Source organism: Apium graveolens, chromosome 2, assembly GCF_009905375.1.
Source record: "Apium graveolens cultivar Ventura chromosome 2, ASM990537v1, whole genome shotgun sequence".
NCBI lineage: Eukaryota > Viridiplantae > Streptophyta > Magnoliopsida > Apiales > Apiaceae > Apium > Apium graveolens.
Window position 1 is genome coordinate 149,373,687 of NC_133648.1, and position 12,391 is coordinate 149,386,077.

At 36.9% G+C, this 12,391-nt stretch overlaps 2 long non-coding RNA genes across 2 annotated transcripts; both read left to right on the top strand.

The window, feature by feature from the left end:
* The first annotated feature begins 1,102 nt into the window (after window positions 1–1,102).
* Window positions 1,103–2,221, top strand: LOC141706099 (uncharacterized). Its single transcript, XR_012568626.1, has 3 exons — window positions 1,103–1,264; window positions 1,350–1,407; window positions 2,178–2,221. It is a non-coding gene; the product is annotated as an uncharacterized LOC141706099 (long non-coding RNA).
* An 8,610-nt stretch (window positions 2,222–10,831) lies between these two features.
* Window positions 10,832–11,950, top strand: LOC141706100 (uncharacterized). Its single transcript, XR_012568627.1, has 3 exons — window positions 10,832–10,993; window positions 11,079–11,136; window positions 11,907–11,950. It is a non-coding gene; the product is annotated as an uncharacterized LOC141706100 (long non-coding RNA).
* The last annotated feature ends 441 nt before the right edge of the window (window positions 11,951–12,391 follow it).

Genomic DNA, 12,391 nt, shown 5'->3' on the forward strand with positions numbered 1-12,391 from the left:
AATTGATCCAACGACCCGTTTTAATTCCGAAAAATGTTTTAAAAATCATTTTAAATACCAGAAAGCCTATTTATGACCCGAGACTTCTTTATAAATAATATATCATTGATTACGTGATGTATTATGTGCTATATGTGACTTGTTAATTGACTATCGGTCTATATATTCGGTGTTTACTTGATTATTGCATAACTTTCAATCCGTTAATCGGATCTGGGTAAAACGAAGGGTAGATAGAAGTATGTGTTGAATTCCATGAGTAAATTATTGATAGATGCTTATGATATGTGAGCAGAAGAAGCAAGACGTAGGAAAGGGAAACAGGTAGTTGAAGAGTAAGACGGTTGTGATTGGAAACGAGTGCAGTGTAGTAAGCTAATATCAGGAAAGTGTTCTGAACTTTCTCGAGATATTGTAGTACTTGATAATCCTGTGATATTGCAAGTGCTTTGAAGCACAGAAACCTAAATTGTAATAACCCCAATTTTTGGGAAATTTTTGAAACCCTTATGAATAGTGTTTTTGCTGAATGAGAAAACTTTTCATGCCACACTATGTAGGGGTTCTGATATGGATATTCTGAGATTTTATTAGTACTTTATATGGGATATAAGTGTATGTAAAGATCGTCAGAATCCAAATCCGAACACTTTGATTTTTCTCGGAAATTCACAAGATACGGAGAGAATTGAGTATAAGGTAACAGGATAAAAAGGATTTAAATTAAAGGATTATAGGAGAGGATCATAAAAGGAATATAATATATTGAGAAAGGTTAAGGGAACCTAAGTAATAAGATCCCGGGTATGATCCCTCAAACGATAAACGAGAACGAAAGATAAGCGAACCGTAAAACAAATAAGTGATCAAGAGACAAGCTTGTATAAGAAGCCAGGGATTGTGACATCATCAAACCACAAGGTGTGGACAAGTGGGAGCATTATGACATGTGCAAGGTGACATAAGCATGACATGGGAAGGAAGGAGGTGTGGTGGCTTTGTAACCACACAAATTCAAGGGCAAGAAGGTAATTGACTAAAGCAAGCACAAAAACCAAGCAACCAAGCCAAGCAAATCATTTTTCATCAAAATCAAAAAGAAACCAAGGCATTGTTCTTCATGCTCTCGGCCAAAACAGAATCAGAATACTAAAACTGCTGTATCTCCTTCATTTCTCACTCAAATATTGTGTTCTATAGCTCATTAGAAAGGTATTGAGATGGCGTACAACTCTTGTTCACAAGTCTCGTCCAAATAATCATGGTAAGACCCTCATTTTTACAGTTCTTTAAATCGGACTTTTAGAAACTTCAAAGCCTAACTTTGTGTTCTTGATTTCTTTGGAAAGATCAAGCTTGTAGGAGGCTCCCTAAGGCTTCCTAGCAACTTAACGCCTCCCAAGGAAGGTATAAACTTCAAACCCTAGCCTTTACTTTATTTGTTAGTAAGTTTAATGGTTGGTGTTGTGAAATGAGAAGCATGGATTGTGATTATTAGTAGTTTGGTTTGATTTGGAAGTGTTTTGGTAATTGAAGCTTGATTATAGTTCATAGGTCTTGATTGTGGTTGTTTGAGTTGAAAACCTTGGAGATTATGGACTGATGTGGTATGGTTTAGGTGAAGTTTTGTTGTATTGATGGTTATGAGTTGGTTGGTGGTTAATTGGAGTAGTTTAAACATTGGTAATCGCGTAAACATAGCCGTCGTAACGTCCGATTTTCTTTGGACTGTTTTTGTGCATAACATTAGGACCCGAGAACCCCCTGCTAGATTATGACCACTGCCATGATTAGATAGCTCATGTTACGAGCTTCGTTTTGATATGTAGTTCGTTCGATTCCGATGCACGGTTTAGGAGAAACGACCGTTTCAAGTAACGGCGTTTCGCGAACGAAACTTTTCCCCTCGCCTTACTTTGAAACATAGGTTAAAGACCAAAAAGGGTTAATTAATGCATGAAACATTTATGGTAAGTGTGTTAGGCAGTTGGTAAGACACTCGCGAAGGAATCGCCTTAAAACTCGTAAAGGTTAAATTATTAAAAATGGTGGAGCCGAGGGTACTCGAGTGACTTAAGAGAATCAGTAAGCGCAAAACGAGCGTTAGAGTCTGAGTTGGTTAGAGTATAGATTTACAAGTGACTTTGGTTTAATTCCAACTTACTTGTTATTTATAGGTTACCAGACTCGTCCCGAGCCATTCGTAACCCCAGTCGCTCAGGCAAGTTTTCTACCCGTTATACTGTTGTTGTGATGTAAATATATGTATATGCATTATCTTGTGATATTGCATGATTGTTATTAGCAAATTTTGTGATATATTGGAGCATGCTAATATGGTATATATGCATGTCTGTTTCGTAATCTGGTTATCTATCTGTTAATTTCAATGCTTATAGTTGCATAATACCTATGCTAGAAATAAGCAAGTAGTTGCGTATACCCTTAGTATAGGGGATAAAAGGTGAACATATTTCTAAACCGGGAGTCGATGTTCCCGAGTATATATATATATATATATATATATATATATATATATTTATTTATTTATATATATATATATGGATATAGTTTTTAAAACTATTAATCGAATAAGGTTTGTTCGATAACTTTAACTTTATTTTATTATTGAATATTATTTCAAATATTATTCGAAGGCGTATGACTCCTTTACATTATTTATTGAATATTATTTGAATATTCATTTGAGGATGTATGACTCCTTTATTTTATTTAATGAATATTATTTATAATATTCATTCGAGGTATTATGACTCAGCTTATTTTATTTATTGAATATTATTTGAATATTCATTTGAGGATCTATGACTCCGATTATTTGCTGAGATATATTCTTTATTTTATTAAAGAATAAGGTGTCGATAATCAAACTTATTTTTGATTATTCAAATAAAGATATTACTTTCGTATAAGTATATCTTTGATTATTTGCTATTCATTTCAAGTATAAGTTTTAATACTTCTACTTCAATTATTTTATAAAGATTATCTTTTATGGGAATATTATTTAAATAATAATATTCAGACATTTTCTAAATATTCTGGGGACTGATTTACTTCATTAAATCAGTTTTACTCCAAACACTCTTTAAAGTGTTTTCGAGTCTTTAAAATGATTTTCAAAAGTTAGAGCGGATCCCAAAACTATTTTTATATTTAAGATCTTCCTTTTAAAAAGGGGATTTAAATACTCGCTCAAAACCTGGGGGATCCGGCTCGATGGTGTGTTTTATATTCGCAACAAGGTTGCTGTCTTGGTAAAAGAGTTTTTGATTACTTACCCAATATTCGGGAAGTAAAATTCTTGGAACAAGTTAATCCATTAACAGGCATCGCCTGGGAAATATCGGTGAGTTTTCCTTTCCAACTAGGTACGACTTCTTGGTGGAGCCGTATCAACAAGTTTCTACTTGGGGAAAGGGGGAAACGAGCTTTACGTTTCAGAGTCATGGATTTCATCTGAACTAGGAGTGGCGTAAGTGGTCGAGTAGCGCCGGCCCAGCCTTATTATATTGGCCCAAATGGCCTGGAAGTTCCGCTAAGGCGGTCCATTCCTTAGGAGTTCAGTGTTCGGTTGACAAGTAAATCCGACAGGTTCTCCTCTACATGTAGAAAATGGTGGGGTTGTACTACTACGACTGATCATCGTAAGTGGTCTTCCTGGCGCGGTAAACTCCCGTAATGAGTTCATCATCCAATTGGATATTTCTGCAACACTACCCAAAGCACTTCGATAGAAAGGCTACGGTTGGGCGATTGTTGAGTGTTGGCAGGGTCAAGTTTTCAAAATAATGTTTGCATCAAATGAAGTATCTCATAACTTCATTTTATTTTGATGATATTTTAAATGTTGAATCTATTCAAGTATTATCTTGTAGTCTCGTCTATGTGATGAACTTTTGAAACTGATTATAACTTGAACGGTGGTAGTTCAAGTAGTATTGGGAAAGATATAAGTATATTGGGGTATTTGGTAACCTCATCTTTTAAACTTATATCTAATTAATAATTGTCTTATGTATGACAAAGATTTTCAGAAAAACGTTGAGACAAGGTTAGATATATGAGATCACCTTGCAACGATATTTTTTTCATACAGTTACACACTAGGACTTTGTGTATATTATGCATGGAAGAGGACTTCCAATATTTTGAAAAGTATATATGTATATATACTGAATATTTTGCGACTTCATTGCATTAAGTTATCAACTTGGTTCATTTCTTTTGACCAAGACTTTCATGAGTATTATGAGTAGGCTCATATATTGTAAATCATTATACATATTATTTTGGTGGGCTTGTTGCTCACCCTTGCTTTCTTCTTTCATCACACAACAACAGTTAGGAAAGATGGCCAGACCCCAGCAGACCCAGCGCAAGCGCGTGGGAAGCGTCCCGCGTCTTCCCGTTGATGTTGTAGTTGCTATAGCTGCAGAGGTAGATCTATTGTAGATCAGACCATCTACTTTTGAGAATCAATTATGTATAATTATAACTTGTGGCAGATAATGGCAATTAACTGTAAATTTATCAAGTAATCATTTTGGGTTGTAATAACTTTTAAATTGTGGATTCAAAGACTTGTACTTATTTAAATTTCATCTCTGAGACTATAACGGGTTGTGGTGTGTGTTAGTGTGGGGTCACAGCATAAGGTTATTTATTATTAATTAAGTGAAGTGATATTGTGGAAAGAAAGACCGTGACGACCCGGATCCCCGACCCCGGATCTGGGGGTGTTACAGAAATGGTATCAGAGCCAAGCGTTATAAACCTCAGAGATGATGGGACGTTAAGATAATAAGTTCACTAAGATAATAAGAACTCTTGCCAAGTTCATAGTCGGACTACCTAACGTAGTACTGACAGTTAAAACCCTTATGGGAACCCATATAAATGTAGCGATAGAAGCGTAGTTCGTTATCGTATATGGTAGCGGGACTCCGAACCCTGAAGTTGAGGAACATCAATGCGATGATGTTTTATTACTAATTGGAGATCAGATTGTGGATCCAATAGAGCGTCCTAACGCAGGACCGGATGATGTTGATATTGAGGATGTAGCGGTTGAGGATGTTGTCCTAGAAGGGATAGTTGCTGAGGAGGATCCCATGGAGGATCCTGACGAGATTGGATAAAGGACCACTGATGAATTGATGACCCTGGTTGGGTCGACTAACAGAGGTAGGATTGGCCGGTCACTACCAGAGGTTCGTTCAAGTTTGTAAAGATAGTAGCCCCTTTAACGCGGCTTACTCGTAAGACTGAGAAGTTCGAATGGACAGAGAAATGCGAGAACAACTTTTAAGAACCGAAGCAAAGGTTGGTGACGTTCCCTATGTTGGCGTTGCCGGATGGAAAATGAGATTTTGTGATTTGTAAGTGACGCTTCGCATAAGGAATTAGGGTGCTTCTTATATAGCACAGCAAGATAATCGCGTCTGCGTCAAGACAATTAAGGGAATTTAAAATTCGATATCCCCACCCATGAGCTTGGGCTAGTGGCAATAGTTTTGCCCTAAAGATTTGAGGCACTACTTGTATGGAGAGAAGTGTGAGATTCACAAACCATAGGAGCTCTAGTACATTCTTACGTAGAAAGAGCTCAACATACGCCAGAGGAGGCGGTTAGAGCTAATCAAGAATTATGATTGGGAGATTCTTTATCATTCGGGGAAAGCCAATATGGTGGCTGATGCCCTTAGTAAAAAGGAGAGACTCAAGATGATAATGTCTTTTGGAGAGTTTATAAGAGATTTTGAAAAAATGGAAATAGTAGTGAAGGTAACCGGAGCCGGTACCGAAAAGCTGTTTGAGATAGCAATACAGCCCGAAGTATTGGAAAAGAACATATTGTGCCAGTAAAAGTGATGAATGAAGGCAGAGAGCCAACAAATAGGTATGAGATTAATACCGAGAGTGATGATAAGGGAATAATGAGGTATTCCTATAGAATTTGGGTTCCAAAGGTTTAAGAGCTTAAAGATGAAATCTTAGATGAAAGCTAGTTTGAGGAATAAGAGTTAGAGCAAACCCTGAACGTGATAGTCAGGGAGGTTGCCACCAAGACAAAAGGAACCCATAACATCATGAAGTGGAAAATGAGGATTTAAATTATGTAAGATGACCCCAATTATGGGGAGTAGGAAGAAATATTTAGTCTGAGGAAACAAAAGTCGAGTAAGGACAGGAGACCCGAGATGGTACCCCTATACGGCAATTCATGGACCTGTCTAAAGAGAACTTAGACTATTATCCCCAACCACCACCCTGAGGAGACAGTGCGGTGGGAAATTCTTTCATGACCTTTAAGTCGCTAAGCTCTCAGAGTTCCAAGGAACAAGCTGACCCAGTCGAGGCAAGAGCCTGGCTAAAGGAAATAGATGAATCATTTGAGATTCTAAATGATTGACGAACCACAAAAGACTGTTTTGTCACTTACCCTCCTAAGAGAGAGACCACCCGCTGGTGAAAGGCCAAGGAAGGCACGGAGCAAGAGATTATAATAAACTAATTTAAGTTCAGTCAATTATTTTCAGGAAAGTACTTCCCAAGGTTATGGAGATAGTGTAAAAGCTTAAGAGCCAGAACAAAGGCAGACGAGTATGATGAATTATGAATCTAAGTTGTAAAAGTTATCAAGATTCGTTCTGAAGACACGAATCCAGAATGACGGGATGTTTGAAATCAATGCTTATGTTGTGTTGGTTCATGAAATAACGATAAGAGAAAGGAATATAAAGGCAAGAGAGTTTGAGGAATGATAAGGGAGTTGGGTATGAGGAAACCCTAAAGACTCGTAGAAATAGAAATAGAAAAGTAGGTAATCGTCCGGATGAGAGTGATTCACCATGAGTTAAATTGATGGTTGAAGGTATAAGAGATACATATATTTTATCCCCTGTAAGTTGGGAAGATTCGAGGAAACCTTGAGATAATTCGAAGGATAAATAATGAGACGCGGATAGACTGAGGAGACAAGAAAGTAAGAAATTAAGAAAATTGGGTGAAGGAAGTGACCTTCAAGAAGGTAAAGTGTAAGACCGGTGGCATGATACCCAGAAAGGGAGACGCCAGATATGAAAGATATCCCAACATTGAGATGACTGTTGAGATAAACAACAAAAGTAAATAAGGAATTATTAAGAAGAAGTTCACGTTGAACATGACCAATATCTTCCAGAACATCCATGTTATCATTACCAAATCAAGAAAGAAAAGTGGATGACCATTGTTATCTTTTGGAGGCCATATGGATTGACCTCAATTTGAATAAGGATGCTATTATGAAGTTAGGTATAGACTATCGAGGTGGGAATGATTGAATAAGACACCCTTATCTGGGATATATGACTTGATTTATCCATGGAAGGATGCAGGTACCTTTTAAAGGTGGAATTAAGGATAGAACATCGGTAACTTAAAATGAATCCTAGGGGAATGCATAAAGGTTGGAATTTCACCCTTAATAGGGACAATATGAGTTTTGACAGTATGATTTGGAAAGGGTTAATGTAGCAACAACCTTTAAGAATCAGTGGAGAAATTTTTCAGAAGTATATAGATAATGGTTCTAGTAATAGTAAATGGTATTTTAATATGCCCTGTATCTAGGGAATACAGGAGGAACGATTGAAGGATAACCTTACAGGTTTTACAAGGAGAAAGGTAATATTCAAAATTTTCAAGAATAGAAATGTTGATAAAGGAAATATGACGTAATTATAATGTTGCCAAGTGGGGCACGTGTTAAACCACGAGAAAGTATGGATCGAACCAGTAATGGTCGAAATTATTCAGGGCAATTAGGACTTAAGATAAAAGATGTTCTAATTATGATTGAGAGTCAGTCATGACAGTGATTAACCTCTAAAGACTGAGGCAATAACTTATGGAAAAATGGTGATTTTTTTTTTACTCATCAGATTTTAAGGAAAGCATTTTCACATAAGCTGTGATTGAAATAAGGTAGAAAATTTATTTGGAGATGGTTAAAGTGACATTGACTGTAAGGAAATTTTACTATCAGGAAAGGCCAAAGAGGTGGCCGACACTTTAAAGGTAAGAGGATAATTATAGGCGCTTGTGCCAAAAGAATACAGTGATGATGGTTAAAACTGTGAAGGTTGTATTATGGTTTGGAAGATTGACATTCCTTCTGATGACTGTGCAATACCCAGCCGTAATAGTAGTTGGTAAAGGTTTAATTCGTGTAATCGCCATGAGCGGGCTATCTATCTTAGAAGGTACTATCTTGAGAATGAGCCTGGACCATATTTTAAAAGGACTAAACGAACCTTTGAGATCAGGAGTGTTCTTCATGAATCAGAAATGGTGATTATGTTACCTCCTTAGAAGGATTTGATACGACATGTATGGACTCCGTATGGTTAGCTATTAAGATTTCATGGAAAGTGAATGATGACAGTGGGTCAGTGGTGGACCATAGTAAGGCAGCAATGATTCTGCGAGTAACGAGCTGATTACAACCGTGAGAGTTGTATTGGAATGGATGTTAAGATTGAGTACCACTAAACGGGTCGTGGTAGTGTATAAGTTATCATTGATAGACTAATTAAGTAGAGTATCTACCTATTGAATATTTATTCCCTCTTATGAAAAGAGAGTCGTATTACTATATGAGGAAGGTTGCGGTGCAAGCATAGAACTCTAGTAACGGTGATGTCTAAAATGAGATCCCAGGTTCGATTTTCGAAATCGAGGGAGTTTCAAAGGTGATTGTGTATAAGCTCGAGGAAGAGCATGGGTCCATAGAATGATGGACGGAATAGAAATATTTAGGCATGGGAAATACGATGCTATAATACTTGATGTTGATATAAATACATATATGTTTTGTTCTCCTATGACAAACCTCTATAGTTCAGAGGTAGATTCCAAGCCAGATATTTTGTGGCAGTATATTTTTTTTTTCTTCATATATACAATTCTCTTCAGTTCGTTCTTTTCTCTTCTTTTCATTTCATGTAAGCTGAGAAGAACAACCCTTCCAGAAAGGGGAGGTATTGCCGAATGACTATCTATCTGTGTGATAGAAGCCTAGTAGGATACCAGCTATTGTTTAATTGCTTGTCAAGTACTAAAGGCTGGCCACCTTCTGTACTAACTATGCGATATAACAAGTGTTCATGATCTTAGTGATCTCTCAACAAATTCCTTTACTTCTATTTGATTGATCAAATTTTGGAAAATAGAAGCAACTGAAAAAGGAGTAATAAAGTGGTGGTAGTATGCGGAATGGGAACACATTCGTGATACTAAGGTTGACGTGGTTATTAAAAGGTTATAGAACGCTAACGAGCAAAAGTATAACCAGTATAATATTAGGAACGGAAGGTAGTAGCGATTACGAACTGGAAAAGAATGGGTTTTGAGAAGCAGAAGCTCTAATGTTAAAAGCAATAATGAGAGTCTGTGCAATAGACTTGAAAGAATTTGGAATGATCACTTAATTCGGATTGAGTTATCTTACGACAATAGATCATATGTCATTATCGAGATGTCGCCTTATGAGATCATTGAGGGAAGACAATGTCGATCTCCCTTATGTTAGGATGAAGTTGTAGAGCGCAAGATGCTCGGACCCGCAGTAGTCCAAAGGACCAAGAATATGATAGATCTAATCAGAGGACGGCTGGTAGTAGCCCAAGATGGTCATGATAAGTATGTTGATTTGACACGAAAGGATAAAGAGTATGAAATAGGGGACCTAGTAATGTTATAGGTATCCCTTGGAAAGGATTGATGAGGTTCGGAAAGAAAGGAAAGCTAAGTCTACAATTTGTTGGACCCTTGGATATATTAAGACGTTTGGGAAGTTAGCATATGAGCTAGCCCTACCCCCGAACCTGTAGCAAGTTCATAACGTGTTCCACGTATCAATGTTATGGAAGTGTAATTCGGATGCCAGACAAATAGGGGCATATGAGCGCATAGACATGCAACCAGACGTAACCTATATGGAGCAACCAGGAAGGGTATAGAGTAAAAAGGAACGAGTGCTTAGGAGAAGGGTTATCAAACTAGTAAGAGTTTGATGGTAGAACCACAATGTGGGAAAATTTACTCGAGAGTTAGAAAGTGCAATGCTAAGAGAGTATCCCTATTCACTTTCTATCTGATTCCGGGACGGAATCCTTTTAAGGAGGGGAGACTGTAATAACCCCAATTTTTGGGAAATTTTTGAAACCCTTATGAATAGTGTTTTTGCTGAATGAGAAAACTTTTCATGCCACACTATGTAGGGGTTCTGATATGGATATTCTGAGATTTTATTAGTACTTTATATGGGATATAAGTGTATGTAAAGATCGTCAGAATCCAAATCCGAACACTTTGATTTTTCTCGGAAATTCACAAGATACGGAGAGAATTGAGTATAAGGTAACAGGATAAAAAGGATTTAAATTAAAGGATTATAGGAGAGGATCATAAAAGGAATATAATATATTGAGAAAGGTTAAGGGAACCTAAGTAATAAGATCCCGGGTATGATCCCTCAAACGATAAACGAGAACGAAAGATAAGCGAACCGTAAAACAAATAAGTGATCAAGAGACAAGCTTGTATAAGAAGCCAGGGATTGTGACATCATCAAACCACAAGGTGTGGACAAGTGGGAGCATTATGACATGTGCAAGGTGACATAAGCATGACATGGGAAGGAAGGAGGTGTGGTGGCTTTGTAACCACACAAATTCAAGGGCAAGAAGGTAATTGACTAAAGCAAGCACAAAAACCAAGCAACCAAGCCAAGCAAATCATTTTTCATCAAAATCAAAAAGAAACCAAGGCATTGTTCTTCATGCTCTCGGCCAAAACAGAATCAGAATACTAAAACTGCTGTATCTCCTTCATTTCTCACTCAAATATTGTGTTCTATAGCTCATTAGAAAGGTATTGAGATGGCGTACAACTCTTGTTCACAAGTCTCGTCCAAATAATCATGGTAAGACCCTCATTTTTACAGTTCTTTAAATCGGACTTTTAGAAACTTCAAAGCCTAACTTTGTGTTCTTGATTTCTTTGGAAAGATCAAGCTTGTAGGAGGCTCCCTAAGGCTTCCTAGCAACTTAACGCCTCCCAAGGAAGGTATAAACTTCAAACCCTAGCCTTTACTTTATTTGTTAGTAAGTTTAATGGTTGGTGTTGTGAAATGAGAAGCATGGATTGTGATTATTAGTAGTTTGGTTTGATTTGGAAGTGTTTTGGTAATTGAAGCTTGATTATAGTTCATAGGTCTTGATTGTGGTTGTTTGAGTTGAAAACCTTGGAGATTATGGACTGATGTGGTATGGTTTAGGTGAAGTTTTGTTGTATTGATGGTTATGAGTTGGTTGGTGGTTAATTGGAGTAGTTTAAACATTGGTAATCGCGTAAACATAGCCGTCGTAACGTCCGATTTTCTTTGGACTGTTTTTGTGCATAACATTAGGACCCGAGAACCCCCTGCTAGATTATGACCACTGCCATGATTAGATAGCTCATGTTACGAGCTTCGTTTTGATATGTAGTTCGTTCGATTCCGATGCACGGTTTAGGAGAAACGACCGTTTCAAGTAACGGCGTTTCGCGAACGAAACTTTTCCCCTCGCCTTACTTTGAAACATAGGTTAAAGACCAAAAAGGGTTAATTAATGCATGAAACATTTATGGTAAGTGTGTTAGGCAGTTGGTAAGACACTCGCGAAGGAATCGCCTTAAAACTCGTAAAGGTTAAATTATTAAAAATGGTGGAGCCGAGGGTACTCGAGTGACTTAAGAGAATCAGTAAGCGCAAAACGAGCGTTAGAGTCTGAGTTGGTTAGAGTATAGATTTACAAGTGACTTTGGTTTAATTCCAACTTACTTGTTATTTATAGGTTACCAGACTCGTCCCGAGCCATTCGTAACCCCAGTCGCTCAGGCAAGTTTTCTACCCGTTATACTGTTGTTGTGATGTAAATATATGTATATGCATTATCTTGTGATATTGCATGATTGTTATTAGCAAATTTTGTGATATATTGGAGCATGCTAATATGGTATATATGCATGTCTGTTTCGTAATCTGGTTATCTATCTGTTAATTTCAATGCTTATAGTTGCATAATACCTATGCTAGAAATAAGCAAGTAGTTGCGTATACCCTTAGTATAGGGGATAAAAGGTGAACATATTTCTAAACCGGGAGTCGATGTTCCCGAGTATATATATATATATATATATATATATATATTTATTTATTTATATATATATATGGATATAGTTTTTAAAACTATTAATCGAATAAGGTTTGTTCGATAACTTTAACTTTATTTTATTATTGAATATTATTTCAAATATTATTCGAAGGCGTATGACTCCT